Consider the following 17,617-nt stretch of genomic DNA (forward strand, 5'->3'; position numbering starts at 1 on the left):
CATTAAAGGACTGCTACTAAAGGGTGCGTCAGAAAGAACGGATGGATTTCAAACTATCGATACGCAATGAGGAGAGAGATATAGTGAGGGGGACCACGACTGTTGGGTCAGCCATAGAATGCAGTTTCAGTTGAGAATATGGTGTTGGTCTGGTGTACAACGTGCTTTCATCGTAGAGACATTTTTGAAAAATGAAGAGTCTGTGATCGCCACTCAGGACTCATTTCGACATCGGATGTCACGCTAGGATTCCAACTCGGAATACAATTTTGCGGTGGGTGGCTTCATTTCGTATCACAGGTTCAACATTAAAGAAGAAATCACCTGGACGAAATTCTATTGCACTGAGATTGTCCGAGGCTACGGTAAGATCTCGCGCCCTGCGACTTCTTTCTTTGGGACCATTTGAAGGCGTAAGTTTGTAAACATCGATCACATACACTGGACGAACTGAAGACAGCGATTCGTGAAGAAATCGTGGCAATTGCACCAGCTATGACTGTGAAAGTGATGGCGAACATCAGAAAACGCCTCGATGCCTGTATTGAAAGCCAAGGACATCATATGGATAATGTTGTTTTACATAAATAAACTGCATGTATTGGTGAATATGTTGATAACAATAAATTTTTGATTTGATGAATCTTTACAATTTTCTTGCCATGTGAAATCCATCCGTTCTTTCTGACGCACCTTGTACATTTCGGCATGGTCGAGCATAAAATGTATTTATATGCTTTTCAATATATTCTGGCGAAGCCTAAAACAGTATGTCTAATGGCCAAATAAATTGAATTGAATTGAATTGAATTGAATTGAATTGAATCGAATCGAATCTAGCGTACGAGATGAATGAGCTAGGTGGATTTATGCGATCTCTGCAGAACGGCTAAAGGTATAAAAATGCTTACCACTGCCTTATTAATACAACTTATGAAGTTTCAACCTATCTTCGGACTGTTATCTAAACAGAAACATTGTCATGGTCTATGTTGTGTTATTTGAATAATGTCATGTCAAGTAGGTGCTACTTTTTGTTAGCCTGTCTCAGGGAAAAATATTATAAATACGCCGCGTCGGCTTCAAACTTCTACAGAAATAGCAAACTTCATTCTTCACTCAAATGTTATGAATTTTCCCTTGTTTGACATTAATGTGCCGCAGATACTTTTGTCGTTTCTTCAACAGTGTGATAACGAGGAAGGGTAAACTTGTTTTCTATGTTATTACAAAAATATACATGAAATATTAAGATAATTTGTAAATGGAACACAAACTAATTATAGTGTTGTCGCTTTATAAATTTTTCCATCGCCCCACGAGGTTCTATATAAATGACAAAAATTGTGAGGACATAGTACGCGTATTCTTTACACACACTGAGTTAGAACTCAGGCGACTGAAGCAGCAATATTTACAAAGGTAACGTGTAGCAGCAACAACAGCTAAATAGGCTATTATATTGTTATAGTTAGTGCTCGGACGTTCAGGTCCATTAAACTTTCACTTTAGGTCTCCTGTACAAAATTTGGTTTCACTCTTTTTCTTTGAATCTAGGAATATACGAATCAGGACAATTTCCATTATAATATGTTTAAATAATAATAATAATAATAATAATAATAATAATAATAATAATAATAATAATAATAATAAATCTGTAACCGAAATTTTTCTGGTAATTTTCGCTTTTCCAAAAATAATTGGTGTTAACATATAATTAATCATCCTGAAACCGAAAATCGGTTTTTTGAAATTTTTGTTTGTCTGTCTGTCTGTCTGTCTGTCTGTCTGTCTGTCTGTCTGTCTGTCTGTCTGTCTGTCTGTCTGTCTGTCTGTCTGTCTGTCTGTCTGGATGTTTGTTACCTTTTCACGCGATAATAGCTGAACGGATTTCGATGAAATTTGGAATATAAATTAAGTTCGTTCTAACTTAGATTTTAGGCTATATGGCATTCAAAATACTTTATTTAAAAGGGGGGTTATAAGGGGGCCTGAATTAAATAAATCTAAATATCTCGCTTATTACTGATTTTAGTGAAAAATATTACATAACGAAAGTTTCTTTAAAAATGATTTCCGATAAGTTTTATTCCAAGCAACATTTTGATAGGACTAATATTTAAGGATATACAAGAGTTTCAAAATAATAATATAATACATTTTCACCTCATTATGTGCAAAATATAAAATTTCCAGTACGAAGAAGAAACAGATTTATTAATTCTATGGCAGTGATACGTAGGAGTTCGTGAATTCTTACATTTTCGAAAGAAAGAACAATAATTACATATAGGAGATTGTATTATTTGCTGTATAACTATTTAAATGATTTTATAGAGCAAAAATTTCAAAATTGATATGTCACTTAGGAGTTATTGCAAGAACGTCGATGAAATAAAAACAAATTACTCCGTCTATTTAAGGCGGCCTTGACGTTTATCATTATTAATACACAGAGAATATTTATGTGTTTGTATGAAGTAATCTCAGAAGCTAATTTGGATAATTCCTTCACTATTTGAAATTTTTAGTTTCTCTGGATGGATGTAATACTACATACGAGGACTGAGGTAAGATGAAAATAGTTCTTTACGCACAGAAAACTTGATGTTCTTTCAAAATATTGTATAACTTGATTATTGCGACTTTATTTGGTCACATAAAATAATACCCTAATAATATTTATGTAGGGTACCTTATTTTTTTTATTTGCATAAACAATGATATACAACCGAGCGAGTTGGCTCAGACGGTAGCGTTTGAGACTCGCATTCGGGAGGTCCCGGGTACAAACCCCGTGGCCGACCAATCTGACTGGGATTTTTCATGATTTCCCTTAGTCATAAAGGCAAATGCCGGATTGGAAAGATACATGCCTTGATTCATCACCGCCTCAATTACCAATACCAAAAACATTAATCAAAGTCTATAATCAGTTACATGAACACAAGCCATCTACAACACACAATAGAAAGAGGAACTCAACAAGAGTAAAAACGGCCTACTCATATACCCACACATTCTAAACACGCGACATGACCACAGATGTTTTGGCGTGAATAAAATAAACTTAACAAAAAAAAAGATGCACAGTAAGGTTAACATAAAAATTATCTTCGTACACAATCCACTCTATTAATTTGGAGTGATTTATTAAAGATGCATTCAAGACTAATTTAGAAAAATGTTAAACGGATTATCCTTGTACCAAAAACGGATGTTCTCTGAACCAAATGATAATATTTTATTTATTTGCATGTAATAACAAATAAGAAACATGTTAAAGGAATTATCATTGCATCAAATGAGTGGTCTTTGGACCAAAATGATCGCATTTTAATTATTTAAATACAATTTAAATTAAGTAACATTTTTAACGGTTTATCCTCCTATCAAACACGAATGTTCCCTGGACCAGATGTCCTATTTTAATTACGTAATTACTTCATATTCATTTCTAACAAGTGCAGCGGAGCGCACGGGTACGGCTAGTAATAATAATAATACTTTATTGCTAGAACAAAGGTACATATTGTTTTTATATAATAATCACTCTAGCATCCCCAGAAAAAGTTACATACTCGTGCTCAGGGAGCATTCCGCATAATTTTAAGACATTTTATTAAATAACACAATAAAAAGTAAAAAAAAAAACAAACAAGAAAAACAAAAACACAGATATCACAATAATTGGAACTTAAAATTTTCTCTCTAAACAGTAATTTTTTATCGATTTTTTTTTCAAATAAGAAGCATTAGCAAATTGTATGTTTAGGAATTTAGCTATTATCTTGTTATAAAGTATTGGACCGAAGTTACTAGTGTGAATATATGCTACAATTGTGGTACATTTAGGTTCTGTCAGGCATATGTTATCTGATATTTTGGTTTATATTTATGCGAATACTATTTAAATATGTTTTGATTTTTATGTATGAAATTCAATAATACATTGTTATAAATTTTATGGATATGAAATACTTTAAACTCTGGATAAAACAGTTCTGAAGGATAATCAAGAGGTTTATTAAGACATATTTTTATTATTCTTTTCTGTAGCAAAGTTATTGGCATGAGGGAGGTACTATAAGCACTACCTCATCCTATAATACCGTATTGTAACACAGCTTATACTGTACTAATGCGATGTAAACCATTCGTAAAGTATGAACAGTCATGCAATTTCGTAGGATAACAAAATACTGAATAACTGTTCTTGATCTATTGCACAGAAAAGGAACATGTTTATCCCAACGTAAGTGTTGGTCGATTATTATTCCGAAATACTTAACTATTGAGGAGATTCATTCAGAATAGGACAATTACAATAAAATTATTATAAGCAGAATTAGATGTATGAATTTTTTTAATACAAGAGCGAATCAAGAGATTTCATACCAACATATTTTAACGAAAATAGTAGGCCTACAATCGTAATTTTAGAATGATTTTACACAAATAGGTTGGAATCAATCCAATTTTTTTTATCAATTTGATGCCATTATTTGCATTAAGGTACGCATCATCCCAAGTTTTACTTGCAAAAATAACTGTGTCATCCGCAAACGAAAACATCTCACCACTGATTTTTTAAAATTAATTGCCAATTAATCATTAATAAATAGTGAAAACAAAATTGGACCGAGGACCGTCCCCTGCGGAACACCGATATTAATATTTCGAGTGTTACTGAAGTCATTAATCAATTATGGTTACATGTGTTCTCTGGCTAAGGCAAGAAGCAAACAATTTCAAAACAATTCAATTAATTTCTATCTTATTTAATTTTTCTAATAATATAAGGTGATTCACAGTATCAAAGGCTTTTCTGATGTCAATAAAAATACCTAAACATTTTTATAGTCCAAATTATTGATAATATTTCTGGTTGCATGAAACACAGCATCATCAGTACTAAGATCAGTAGTTATAGCTAGAGACCGTACTTTGTCCCAGGAAGCCTCAAAATACAGTATACTTGGGTGCGCGTGCGTCTAGAAAGCGAAGTCTTTCTGTCTGCTCACGCGACTATTGTTGGTAAAATTACGCGGAACAAAACATGGATCGCTTTAACAATTACTCGTAACTACACAAGCAACGAGTGTTAACACCAGGCATTGGGCAATGAGAGTAGTACTTACGTATAAATGTACATGAAGGTAAGGTAGTACATTAAGGGTATATGTACGTGAACGACCACAAATATTATCAGAAAATGCGGACTCTAAATTTCTAAAATTGTATAAGGAAATGAACTCACAATTGGACAAAAATTACAAGGTACCACAACAAGACTTACTATAACTTAAATATCTGATAAAAGTATAAAAAAGGTTGCTAATAATATATATATTTTTTTTTTTTTAGAATTCACTTTTTACTTTACATTAAATTCTCCAAATTTTAAAATTTTCACACATATTATTTCATAACTCCACAACCATTAGAGACAGAATTCTGAAATTTTGTACACTGATTTAAACATGCATTTATGCAAAAGGTAGACTACACTTTCTTTGAAAATAGAAAAATTAGGTCACAAAACATTATGTAAATTTTAATATATTTTATATAGGACAAATAAAAAATGAATTGTATTAAAATAAAGAACTCTAAATGTCTGAGAGTAGTCTACTTTCTAGAGATAAGTGTTTATTACATGCAGGAAAAATATTAAAAATGTCAGAGGGACCATAACAATGTTATGGTTACCAAATGATGTAATTGCAGAATTTTTTTGCTTTTCTTTCATACTTTGATAAAACTGGATAGAAAAATATTATTAGTAACTTTTATTAGATATTTAAGTTCTAATAAGTCTTGTTCTGGTACCTTGTAATTTTTGTCCAATTATGAGTTCATTTTCTTATAAAATTTTAGAAATTTAGAGCTGCATTTTCTGATAATATTTGTGGTCGTTCACATACATATACCCTTAATTGACAGGAGCCATAGAATTCATTATTTAGAGTAAGTTTCGTCAAATAAAAAAAAATTATAGGACTTACGGATAGTGAGATAATTACAAGTGTTTCGAAAGCGCTGACGGCAATTGCAAGATGTCTCAACGCCGCATAAGTAGTACCTCACATCCCATGCGGACAGCAACTTGAAGGGGGTGGGTTAAGTTCAACTACCTTTCACCGTGTATCTTGCAGCAGGTGAGGGGAGGACCGCAGCAAACAAATGAGCCGTTCAGAACAAAAGTGGTGTAAGTCAAAATTGGATAATGAGGTTTAAAGTAAAAATTCTGTAAAATACAGCGCAAAGTAGCAAAGTAGCAATCTTGCTATCCACTCACTACTAATAGTTTGCACTGTATTTTACAGAATGTTTACTTCAACCCTCATTACCCATTCGTGACTTACACCACTTCTGCTCTGAACGGCTCAAATGTACTCACTTTCGGTGCAATACTTTTTTTTTTATTGTCCAATTTAATAAAACCTACTTCACCCTGAAGTATATTAGGGTTATAGTTGGCATCAAAATAGATATTTTATAAGCAATAAACAATAATAAAATTATAATACAAAATTGTGGTCAAGGTTACAATTCACATGAATTATGTACAAGGCTGCACCTTAATGAAAGAATGGATCGTTTCATAAAGCCTCAAGGCATGTCTCTATATTTATATCTAATGGTTATAGGAAGAAATATATATATATATATATATATATATATATATATAAAATAGCTATTAAACATGTTATTTTAGAAGCAATAAATAGCTATACTAAGAGATGGCTTAAAATTTGCGAACTAAATACATTATTTAGTAACAACAATTGGCAATAATCAGGTATTACAAGAAATGGCTCAAAACCAGAAATCAAATGCCTAATTAAAATAAAAATTAAAACGAATAGTACAATATTATAGTATGTGAAATTGAAGACTTACAGTTTCATTATAGTTGATTAGAGCTAATACGATTTTTTTCCCCCGGAATAATTTAACATTTTACAGTTACACGAATATTCTATTCAAGAAGGACATGAAATACTTATATGATTTGGATTTGCTAAGTATATTGGTTAACGGTTTGGTAAATGTATAATTTCAAGTGTTCAGTAACAACTCAAGCTCGTATCTTTCACGGCAAAAGACTGGACAATCATATAATACATGTTTGACATCTTGAGACTTCTGTGCAATACTTCGCGAGCTAATCTGGGGATAAATCTTCGCACAAAAATCACCTACGTAAACTACGGAAAGGGGCGTAACTGTTATTTGTTTAGTTTGTATAATTTAATGTCGGAAAATGTAAATTAATAACCCGAATGAACAAAATAGCTCGTTTCCGGGTGCAGTTCAACAATGAATGCAGAATTATCAACTTACGATGCAATACATTAACAATAGGTATGGCGTAATAATTTTAATGTAAGCAAGAAATACGTACAGCAATAACAAGAAATAACGTGAAAATCAGGAAATCATCCATTTTTTAATCTTGCGTACACCACTTTTAACACTTGAATATAATTAATTGATGAACTAGTGGACTTACTCGTGTTAAATATGTAATATTCGTCCGGCTTACAGCTGTTTCAGTGCATCACGCACCTTCATCAGAGCCTACTAGATCCCGGCGTCATCTCGAACTTCTCTGCCTGTTAGGAGGGTGTGTTTTATTGTTGGAATGTGTTGGATTGTGGAGTCGAATAGTGTGTGTGTACTGAAATTGATCTGTGTGTTGAGGATTTGATCAGGGTGTGTTTTAGTGTGTTTGTATATTTCATATTGTTCTAGTGTGTTGAATTTTTGTTCTTGGGCTGTGTGTGTAGGATTTCCATGTCCGTATTTATGTCATTGTATGTATGGTTGGCATTGGTTATGTGATCGGCGTATGTAGATGTGCTGTGTCCTCTGGTTATAGCTTTAATGTGTTCTTTGTAGCGAGTTTGGAATGATCTACCTGTCTGTCCTATGTAGAACTTGTCGCAACTATTACATGTGAGTTTGTATACACCTGTGTGGTCGTATTTATTTGTTTGTGTTTTTTGTGTGTTGAGATGTCTTTGTAGTGTGTTTTCTGTTCTGTATGTTATGTTGTATTTCTGTTTTCTGAATGAAGATGCGATCTTATGTGTGCTTTTGTTTTCATACACCACACAGGTGTATACAAACTCACATGTAATAGTTGCGACAAGTTCTACATAGGACAGACAGGCAGATCATTCCAAACTCGCTACAAATAACACATTAAAGCTATAACCAGAGGACACAACACATCTACATACGCCGATCACATAACCAATGCCAACCATACATACAATAACATAAATACGGACATGGAAATCCTACACACACAGCCCAAGAACCAAAAACTCAACACACTAGAACAATACGAAATATACAAACACACTAAAACACACCCTGATCAAATCCTCAACAAACAGATCAATTTCAGTACACACACACTATTCGACTCCACAATCCAACACATTCCAACAATAAAACACACCCTCCTAACAGGCAGAGAAGTTCTAGATGACGCCGCGATCTAGTAGGCTCTGATGATGGTGCGTGATGCACTGAAACAGCTGTAAGCCGGACGAATATTACATATTTAACACGAGTAAGTCCACTAGTTCATCAATTAATTACAGGAAATTATGTCCAAATTAGTGAAAACACTTAGGATTGAAGTTTCAGTTACAATTAATGAAAAAATTAAACCGATGTAACTTTGTGAACAAGTTGTATTTAACGTTACAGTTTGTTTTACGAACCACTAATTCTGGGCGTTAATATGAAATAAAGAGTAACCTAATAAACTCTGTAAACCACATTCCACTCACATCTTACAGGTACTGTTCTAAATGTCCACCATCAGCGTGCGTGCAGCTTTCACGTCTTCTAGTCCAATTATGACGAACTCTGGTCAGTAGTTCTTCACTGTTCCGAATTTCTTCAGCGGCCTGGATCATGTCTAAGTACTCACGATTTGTGAACTCTGGCATCTCGTAGTTTTGAAATAAACTAATCTGTATCGCTGTACGTCCAACTGTATACTAATGCAATGTAAACATAACAACAGCTGATCAGTTGCGAGTACTAGGCCAACTGTCTGCCGTCCAGACAGCGATGCCAGATATTTTGATCTTCTGTACGTGACCCGACAATCAATGTTTCTTCAATCGATTAATTCGAAATCTGTGAATTTTCTAATCAAAATACTGCTGCAACTTGAACATAATAAACGTTCTCTTCGTTGTTATACAAGATATTAAACCGTATTTTAAACACTATTCGTAAAATTTGCGATTGAAATGTCGGCATAAAAGCATTATTTCTTCAAAAACCTCGCAAAAACGAGCAAAGTGGTATTATACTTTTTTGTTCGTTATATTTCAAGGAATCACATCCTACAATTAATGTACTACCTTACCTTCCACCCTGTATATTGCCACGTGGATTTAATAACTAAATTATTTATTCATTTAAAGTCATCTTATAGGAAACAGAAGATTATTCTCACAATAAGTAAAACACATCTAGATTCTAGATACTCGTACTTTCTGTTTCAAAATGTGTTTTTTATCCAAAAAGTAAAAAACAATGCTCATTATTTCTTTCCTATTTACATATGGTGAATATTTAAATTGCACTTTTTAAAAGATATAGAAATTATATTTTATCAAAGTTAAAATGAGGTTACAAGTAAATAATATGACGAGTTATTGAAATGACTGAAATTTGGATATTCGCAATAGAAAATGAGTTAGTACTGAAATATATAATATATAATATTTCGGTCCTGATGTTTCATCTTTTGATCAATTAATAATGTTGTAGTTAATTTTTACTTCCATATACAGTACATATTACCGTCTCAAATTCCAAGTTCTAGAAATCAATCATGAATACTTGTTTTACACGTTAACTTTTTTTTATTATCCAATTTAATAAACCCTATTTCACCCTAAGGTATATTAGGGTTATAGTTGGCATCAAAATACATATTTTATAACCAATAAACAATAGTAAAGTGATAACATAAAATAGTGGTCACAGTTACAATTTACATGAATTATATAGAAGCATGCACATTAGTGAAAGACTGGCTCCTGTTAAAGATTAATGAGATGTTTGAGGAATAATCTATATAAAAGGTAAACAAGAATGTCTAACCGTTTCAGAGTAAATCACGACCTAAAAAGATAATCAATAGTAGATTAATAAAACAAAGTTTCACTTTCACTTTCAAATTAATACTTAATTCATGAACACTGAAACAGTTAAGAGTAATAAAGAGATATTACAAGCAATGATTTACGGTTACAAGTTACATACATGATTCAGGAACAATTACAATAATTAAAATATAACACAAGTAATGACTTACAACTAACGAATAACGAAATTCTTGAAGGGCAATATATAATGGTAGGGGCAATACAAAAGATTTAAAAACAAATGTAAACAGTACAGTAAAGGAATAGTAGAAAAAATGACTTAAGATTACAAATTAAACACATTCTTTTTAAAGCAATAGGTAACAACAAAGAGATACTAACAACAATACACTGACTGCAGTTACATATTAAACACATTATTTTAAAAAACGAACACGCAAAGGATTAATAGCTATTTTCAGGCATCATTCAAAGGGACCATGACTGTAATTCACATCTTCTTGATATTTCGTATATTATTTTGTGTTTCAATCTATTTCAATTTGTTATTTTTCACTGTAACAACAAAATATGTTTCAAGCCTCAAGACACTTCTCTATACTTATTGTATCACGGTACTCTTTGACAATGGCAACCTGTAATGGTTATAGGAAGAAATATATATAAATAAAAATAAAATAGTTATTAAACACATTATTTTAAAAGCAATAAATAGCTATATTAAGAGATGACTTGAAATTTGCGAGTTAAATGCATTATTTACTAGCAACAATTGGCAATAAGGAGGTATTACAAGAAATGGCTCAAAATTGGAAATTAAATACATAATTTAAAAAAAAATAAATAGATAGATAAAAAAAATTAAACCTATAATATAATAGTATGCGAAATTGAAGACTTACAGTTTCATAATAGTTGATTAGAACTAATACGATTTTTCCCCCAGAATAATTTAACATTTTACAGTTTCAAGAATATTCTATTCTAGAAGGACATTAAATAATTATATGATTTAGAGTTGGTAAGTATATTGGTTAACGGTTTGGTAAATATACAGGGACATCATCTTATTTTTATTAACATTTCCTATATTAACCTGGCTATACCTTTGCTTCCCCTTCCAAAATTGGAGTTCGATGGTACTGGCGTAAAATACAAACAAATCACTTTACTAGGTATATGAGGGAAGAAAAGTAATTCATCCATTTACGTAAACTAGGAAATATCACGATTTTGAGTTTGATAATTTTCATTGGGATTTTGTTGAATCAAAATACAGTACAGTATTAACAATGAGTGTTTTTACTCACGAACTGAGCTGTGCATGTGGACGTATTCATTATGCAGTGTATATTATACTGTCTACAGCACATTAGCATACAATATAGAAAATGAAGTTAAATTGAAAAATAATCATAATATGGATATTTAAACACATTTTTGAAAATGTGTGGCAGTTCATTTCGATACAGGCTTCAGTTCTAATGTGCATATTATCGCACTATAGACTATTGTACCTAATTCCAATTACCAGGTTCGTACTTCGTATCAATAACTCATGTTGAAATAATTCTGTACCTACTCTATAAAAGATTACCTTATGTACTGTAAATTCAATCTTCGCTTTTGCCCGATCCGAAAAGATAAAATTACTGAGACATGCTATATATTGTCCGTCCAAGTGGTTATGTCGCAGGGTTGTAAAAAGGGAGGAAATCACGCGAAAGTTAATTACTTAACGAGGCCCTTTTATTTAAGTTATTTTAAACAGTTGTATAATATTACGTAGACGTCCAATTCTAAACAGAAATTAATGTTCTCAGAAAAGAGCTAAGACAGCCCAGCCACTAGCCTTTACAGAGAAGCGAATAGAAGGAGGTGGGGGAAACCGGGATGCGACGTAGGCAAATGGACGACAGTACCTGTGCGAAAATGATTCAATATTGAAAGCCCTTTCGTCACTGGAAAACGCGAACATATTTTTGGAACGTACTGTTTACTATGACCGTAAAGCTACTATGACTGTATATGCAGTCTTGGATCTGTGTGGAGGACGGTTGAACTTCATTAGTAGAAGGGGGGGAGTGAAGTACATTAAAAAACTCAGGTACAATAAAAATTGAAGTAAAAATAAAATGATGTCTCTGTATAATTTAAAGTGTTCAGTAACAACTCAAACTCGTAACTTTATAACTGGACACAATATATGTACGCATCTATAAATAGCCTAAATAAATAAATATATGTTGTAAATTAAAATAATACAATAAATTACAGTAAAAAAAGGAATTTACACTGACTACTTACTTTACGGGTCTCTGTACATCACAATGAAAGACTGTATATATTTTTTTGCTTGAAATGAAAAAATTCTCCTCCTTTCTGATAAAATACGGTTCCTTCTATTCTAATAAAATGTTCTCTACCACATCTTCTATTAGAACACTGATCCCCAAGCATCTTGTTTTGTTTTGACATGTTCGCTGAACAGCAGACCTGAAGTGTGTACGCCGTGTTACACTCCATACATACCTACACTGTTACGGATTGCTTGCAGCCTCTAGGTAAGCAAACGCAGGACTCTATCCATAACAGCTAGTTCGAAAATCAGCTTTTAGTACCAACCTAAAAATCTGTTCTCTAATATTATAATGCATTTTATGCTCGACCATACTGAAATGTAGAAATTATACACCTGGTAGCAGCCCTTTAATGGACCTCATTAAAGTACATCTATTCATTAAAGTTCAGGTGTTCCGCCAATCAGAAAACACCATTGTAGCAATATGAAAGCGCAAGTATCGATTATTCTCGGATATGCAATCGAAAGACAACTAGCGAAACGTCACGGAGGCTGGAAATCCAATACTGTCGCAGAAGGTTATCTTCTGTTACTATAATAATTAGCGTTAATTCTAAATAATATTCAAATAAATTCAATTTGCCATCTCGTTTTTCAATGTTTAAATCAATTTCAACGTTATATCAAGATTACTGTTCATTTTACTCTCCAGATTATATCAAAGTCAAAGACATTTCTTTCTCGGAAAAAATCAATACTTTCGTGTTTGCGCACATCTCACAATTTACGAGATATTGCACAAGGTCAGTTCCGCTCCCCAGTCAGATAAGAATAACATGAATACTTATGAATGATTTCAAGTTAGAAATATGGTCCAGCATAAAAAGTCGCTTGCGCTCGTTTCATAAACATACTCGCGTCTTAATTACTAACATTATAGGTTCGTTGCATAATGTACTATTATGAAACTATAGGCCTACTCTTGCAATCTCTATCACAGTTATTGATTCTCCGGTCCAAATGTTCGCAGATGAAGTGCTCGCAAATTCTAGTCATCTGTGCATTGCCTATATGCATCTCGGAAGCTGCGAGAATCCTGGCCCTGTTTAACTACGCAGGACGAAGTCAGTACGTCATATTTCACACGTACTTAAAAGCCCTGGCAGCCCGTGGCCACCAAGTGGATGTGTACGGCTATCATCCACTGGAGAAACCGGTGCCGAACTACACAGACATCAGCATAGGTGGATCAGCTGTGTTAAAGAATGTATCCATAGAACAGCTAAGAGGACAGGGACCGTTTCAAGTAATGAGGTATTTCCTGGACAACATGCTACAAACCTGCCGTGTTGCGTTTAAGAATGAAAACATTTTGAACCTCATGAAAAGCAACATAACCTACCATGCCGTTATCACTCTAATTATGGGACCGGATTGTTTCATAGGTTTCTCCCATCGTTTCAAAGCCCCCTTAATCAGTATAACAACCAGCACTGCTCTTCCATGGGTGACATACAGGAATCGTAACCCTGACAACCCAGCATATATTCCGAATTACTTTCTATATTTTTCAAATCAAATGAATTTATGGGAAAGATTGATAAATGCAGTATTCGACTGTGCTGTGAAAGTCTGGTATGACCGTAATGTTAATACGGCTACAGAAGAATTCTTCAAACATCATTATGGAAAGGATTATCCATCGGTGCGGGAATTACAACAAAGAATAAGCCTCATCTTGGTGAACAGTCACTTCTCAGTCAACACTCCCAGACCTACACTTCCAACGTTTCTGGAAATAGGTGGATTGCATATAAAAAGCAATGGAAAGTTACCGGAGGCAAGTGTACAAAATACAACATGACTGAAGTTCACAATGTGTCTTTCTTTGTATTATTAGATTACTAAAAATGTTTAATTTTTGTTACTTTTTTCTTTCAATGTCTCATTGCACGGAGTATATTAAAAGAGAAAAGTCTTGCTCAATAGTGGGTCGTCCACACCTATGAAGTAACGGTTAGCGCGTCTATCCGCGAAACCAAATGGCCCGGGTTCGATTCCCGGTCGGGGCAAGTTATTTGACTGAGGTTTTTTCCGGGGTTTTCCCTCAACCCAATATGAGCAAATGCTGGGTAACTTTCGGTGTTGGACCCCGGACTCATTTCACAGGCATTATCACCTTCATCTCATTCAGACCCTAAATAACCTGAGATGTTGATAAAGCGTCGTAATATAACCTACTAAAAAAAATAGTGGGTCGCTCATTCAAAAAGATTGCAAATCACTGTTTTAAAGAGATGTCTGGCATGAAAAACTACACACAAAGTCATTAGATCTTAAAGAAATATACAGACACATGAAAACACACCCCAACGAAATTCTCAACACACAACTCAATTTCAGAACACACACACTCTTTGACTCTACATTACACCACACGAACACACCCTCACAGGAAACAAAAAAGAGGCACCAAGACCAACAACGACCAGTTCTGAGGATGACCCATAAAAGGTCGAAACAGGTAAACACGGTACGTTAGAATTTAACACAAGAAAGTCTATTCAGACGCTTGTAATGCCCCATTTTGATTATTGCGATTCCTTGCTAACTAATGTAAGTTCACTCTTAGCTGAGAGACTACAACGTGTTCATAATGTGTGCATCCGATTCATCTGCAATACTCGTAAATTTGACCATATAACACCTTCCCTCCAGTTACTTTCATGGGTCTGAAGGAACGAAGAACAATACATTCACTGTCTCTTCTGTTTAGAATCATGCATACTTCTACTCCGAAATATCTGTTATCGCGCTTTCAATTTCTTACAACTCTTCGAAACCGACATCAAGCACTTCTTTCTATCCCTCATCATAGAACGTCTTTATACTCATCTTCCTATACTGTAGAAATACCTCGCCTCTGGAATTCGTTACCTAATGATGTCAGGGACTGCCGGACTTTATCACAATTCAAAATTAAATTGGAAAATTTTGTCTTAGTTAATGTTTTTTAGGTATTGCTAGAAGTATTGATTTGTGTTTTTTTTCTTTTTCTTTTTTAACCTAGATTAAAATTTCAAGTTTCTTGTTTATGTTAGTTAATTAGTTAGGATGGAATTAATTATGATACTTAATCACTCATTTAAAGTTTGTGTGACTGCAACCTGTATATTTTTGTGTGGCTTTACTTTGTTTATAGTGTTTTTTTTCTCTCTCTTTATTTCTTGTGTAGCTTTACTTTGTATATTATAGTGTATTTTTTCTGTTTATTTCTATTATTGTATTTGTATTCCTGGTGTTGTGGAAGAGAAGGCCTGATGGCCTTAACTACACCAGAATAAATAAATAAATAAATAAATAAATAAATAAATAAATAAATAAATAAATAAATAAATAAATAAATAAATAAATAAATCATACATATTCCGAAATTATTAATTACTTTATTCGCTCCAGTCTTAAAACTTTGTAGTATACATATTTCTGGTTGCGTAAAAGAGAAGGCCTGATTGCCTTAACACCAACAGAATAAATAAAATTATTATCATTATCATTATTAAGAATACCCTATTTTTGTTTTCGATATTTTTTTTTAGAAAAAATGGGACAACATTGCGGATTCGGTGTACTTAAAGTAAACATTTTTGTTCTTGGACTATTTCAGAAAATCGCTATAGGTTTTCCCAGCATCCGCAATCATCCGCAATATTTGGCTAATTGCAGAACATTAACTCGTCAACACTGCTATCGCACATCTTATATTCTTTCTCTAACCAACTTCTTTATTGATTTTCCTGTTGACACAATTAATATCAAGTCTGAAAATATGAAGTTGTTGATTTTCATTGTTGCTTGCTGTCGTTACATCTTTATCTAGGCCTACTGTACATCATTTTGTTTTAATGGCCTGAATAAAATTTTTAAATCAATTTTAAGGGATAGGGCCTATTATTTTCAGATTCTCTCTCTTTAAAATGACAATTTACGGTTGTGCATCAGATTTTGTGTGCTATGTTTTTAACTACCTTAAAGATTTAGCACACATTGTGAAAATTCAAATGGATTTACGGGATTGTAGCAAGAAAGTAATGTGATACCCAAAGGAACTGAAAACTATGGCTCTAACGATGTTTTTAAGTCCTAATAATTATATAAGTTTATGCAGTAGGCCTACTACAATAATTGTCTAAAATGTGCTTGAGACAAATGACAGAAAAATGCCATTACTCTCCTGCCCCAAATTAATTTATATTTTCTGGTGTAAAGCTGAAACTGAGTAATTTAAGTGAAATAGAGAAATATTGTCTTAATTTCAGATGAAATGGTATTTTTTACTTCATATTGAATGATGAAATGGTATGATTAGGTAATACAGGTACTGTACAATGAAATATGTACCTAATCTATGTTTGGCATGAACTGGTAGGTCTACAATGTAGATTCTACATATTTGTAGTTGCTTCATAAATGAATGGGAATTTTAAAAATGAGACAAAAGGCATTGCCCGTTTAAGTATGGTATTCCTTGCATACCGTATATAATATGTAAATATAATTAGTATCGTTATTACGCTATTATTATTACTACTACTACTGTATTTTTCTATTATGTGTAATAAGTCTAATTCCGTACCTAATACATTTTCATTTTTGTATTTCTTTGTATTACTAGTATGCATACCAGGCCTTGTATCAACACGGCTGCGAGCACGGCTTCATAATAATCGAAGGAACCGATATCTTCTTTCCTTTCTGTATATTACTTATTCTCTACATTACACTATTAGACCTTATATTCAACCAGAGCTAATAGCTCTGACAATCCATGATCCGCCACAGCTCCGAGCTCGGCTCTGACTATTTCTCCGTGCCTCTTCTCACAACTCGACCAGTTGGTAATGACTAGTCTAGTTAGACAATTTCAAAGGACATGGTTCACGTACTTAATCATACAGATATAAACAAAGCGATAAATTACAGCACTATTTCTGACTGCCATGCATAAACCTATTAGAAAGTATCCGTTTCAAAGGAATGACAGTACTTTAACAGTCTTAGAAAAAAGTTTTGTCGTACAGATACTTAATAAGTCACAGAAAGGAGGCAGTGCGCATGATCAGAGGAAGAGCGACCTAGTTCACAAGTGAACTATAGTCCC

The 17,617-nt window shown here is 33.2% G+C and overlaps 1 long non-coding RNA gene across 2 annotated transcripts; it reads left to right on the plus strand.

The window, feature by feature from the left end:
- Positions 1 to 1,338: 1,338 nt before the first annotated feature.
- Positions 1,339 to 15,692, plus strand: LOC138695259 (uncharacterized). 2 transcript variants are annotated; one of them, XR_011331103.1, is made up of 3 exons: positions 1,339 to 1,422; positions 12,649 to 12,718; positions 13,487 to 15,692. It is a non-coding gene; the product is annotated as an uncharacterized lncRNA (long non-coding RNA). The 2 variants fall into 2 exon arrangements; XR_011331102.1 differs by having other exon boundaries at positions 1,374 to 1,422; positions 12,646 to 12,718.
- Positions 15,693 to 17,617: the final 1,925 nt, after the last annotated feature.

This window comes from Periplaneta americana, chromosome 2 (genome assembly GCF_040183065.1).
Source record: "Periplaneta americana isolate PAMFEO1 chromosome 2, P.americana_PAMFEO1_priV1, whole genome shotgun sequence".
NCBI classification, from domain to species: domain Eukaryota; kingdom Metazoa; phylum Arthropoda; class Insecta; order Blattodea; family Blattidae; genus Periplaneta; species Periplaneta americana.